Source organism: Peromyscus eremicus, chromosome 13, assembly GCF_949786415.1.
Source record: "Peromyscus eremicus chromosome 13, PerEre_H2_v1, whole genome shotgun sequence".
Taxonomy (NCBI): Eukaryota; Metazoa; Chordata; class Mammalia; order Rodentia; family Cricetidae; genus Peromyscus; species Peromyscus eremicus.
This window is the reverse complement of record NC_081429.1, coordinates 31,614,513-31,616,892: the sequence shown is the minus strand read 5'-3', so window position 1 is coordinate 31,616,892 and position 2,380 is coordinate 31,614,513. Positions and strand designations below refer to the sequence as shown.

At 40.6% G+C, this 2,380-nt stretch overlaps 1 non-coding gene across 1 annotated transcript; it reads right to left on the bottom strand.

Moving 5' to 3' along the window:
- Window positions 1-1,760: 1,760 nt before the first annotated feature.
- Window positions 1,761-1,924, bottom strand: LOC131923747 (U1 spliceosomal RNA). Its single transcript, XR_009382682.1, has one exon. It is a non-coding gene; the product is annotated as a U1 spliceosomal RNA (small nuclear RNA).
- Window positions 1,925-2,380: the final 456 nt, after the last annotated feature.

The following is a 2,380-nucleotide window of genomic DNA, read 5'->3' as shown; positions in this document are numbered from 1 at the left end:
TAAATGTTTAAGGGGGGAAAAAAGGATGGGGCTGGAGAGACTGCTCGCAGATGAAGAGCACCAGGATTAGAGTTCAGTTTCCAACACCCATGATGGGTAGATCATAGCTGCCCATAACTTCAGCCCTAGGAAATAGGACACCCTCTTCTGGCTTCTGTGGACACCTGCACACACATGCCACACACAGAGACACACAATAGAAAAATGATGAAAATAAATCTAAAAAAAAGAGAAGAAGGAGAAGGAGAAAGAGAAGAAGGAGAAGGAGAAAGAGGAGGAGGAGGAGGAGGAGGAGGAGGAGGAGGAGGAGGAGGAGAAGAAGAAGAAGAAGAAGAAGAAGAAGAAGAAGAAGAAGAAGAAGAAGAAGAAAAAGAAGAAGAGGAAGAAGAGGTATACCAGCATTCATCTCTCTCTGCTTCCTGACTGCAGATGCCATGTGACCTGCACCTTAACACTCCTGATGCTACGCTTTGCCCACCAAGATGGACTGGACCCTTGAACTGGAGGTTAGAATAAACCCATCCTTCCTCAGATTACTTCTGTTGGGTGTTTTATCACAACACGAAGAAAAATAATAAATATAGACAATGAGGAGGCAAAGTTCAGATTGTTCATGGATCTTGAAAAGAAGTTATATGTTGTGTGGGGGACAAAGATTCTTCTTCCTGTCATTTCTTGAGAGAGTTTTTGCAACATATGCACTAGATTTTAAAAAATAGGTAGCATATCACAATGATAAAAAACACAGACTCTGCAGCCGGGCTGTCTTAGTTTAATCCTGGCTAGGGCCTTCTTTTAATTTCTGTTCCACCAGAAATTGACTCTGAGTCAAGACTATGACTGCAGCAATCTTAGAAATCACTGTTACACAGTGAGAAAGTAAGGAGAATAGAGATGGCTCAGTGGTTAAGAACACTGTCTGTTCTTACAGAGGGCCCAGGTTCGGTTCCCAGCACCCACATGGCATCTCGCAACCTCCTGTAATTCCAATTCCAGGGCTTCTGATGCCCTCTTCTAGCCTCTATGGGCACGGCCTCCACACACATGGTACACATATATGCATATATGCAAAAAACACCCATATAGATAAAATATAAATAAATAAGTCTTTTTTAAAAATGAGAGGAATAGATGAAAGTGAATAAATGATGAACTTTCAAGGAAGTTATGATGGTGGATATTCAGCTTAATTCTACTCAAGAACTCTTGGTGGCCAATATAAAATGAGAACTTTAGAGCTATCTTACCAGAGGGTGAAGGAACTGGGAGGTGGTATACCAGTTCCCACATGTCGTTGGTTGAGGGCTCCTGGGGTGAGTAGGTTTTGATTCTAACCCTGAACTCTGACCAGTCTTGCATAGCACAAAGATGGTTGCAACAGGCCTTGTCAGTTAGAAGTGAAAACTGGGTATTTATCACATGGATAAAGCATGAAGAAATAATAGTAGGCACACTTACAGACTTGGCTACATATTTCCTCTTATGGTTTATTCTTAGGATATTATTCGAGGCTGTTGAATGTTCCAATTTCCTCATCTGTAGAATGGAAATGATAATAGTACCATTACCATTACATAAGGTTGGTAAAAGAATGGCATATTGAAATAGTGGAAAGCACATAAAACAGGCCACAGAGTTTAACAAGAACTTAGTAAATGTTGGCCATTATTACAAAAGAGTACACCATTTATTCCCTGCTTGATATTTGCTGTGTACTATTCTCTGACAGGAGAGTTTGATTTTTTTTTTCTTAAAATTTTTAGGGGAGAGCACGAACGCAGTCCCCCACTACCACAAATTATGCAGTCGAGTTTCCTGCATTTGGGGAAATCGCAGGGGTCAGCACATCCGGAGTGCAATGGATAAGCCTCGCCCTGGGAAAACCACCTTCGTGATCATGGTATCTCCCCTGCCAGGTAAGTATGAGAGTTTGATTTTTAATCATGACATTTTATTTTACTAAATGTCTGTGATGGACTCTTGGAGATTCAAGGTGTATTTATGTTTGACATGTGTCAAGGGGCAACTTTGGCTGCCACCTGGGAAGCACCAGGGATGATGTATTTAAAGCTTATGCCTATTTAAATTTCCTTAGAGAATTGATGGGGCTAAGCACTCCTGAACTCTCTAATTTAAAGATTTACTGCTCTTCCAGTGAAACTAATTAAAACTTATTTGAAGTATCAGTAACACAGTCTCCATTTTTTCCTTCTAAAATGTGAATGAGAATATAAAAGAGAAGCGTGTTTATTCATTTATTAAAATTGTATGTTTATGGCTGCTTTGCCTATATGTATGTCTATTCATCAAATGTCCACAGAGGCCAGAAGTGAGTGTCTGATCCTTTGGGACTGGAGTCATAGATGGTTGCGAGCCACCC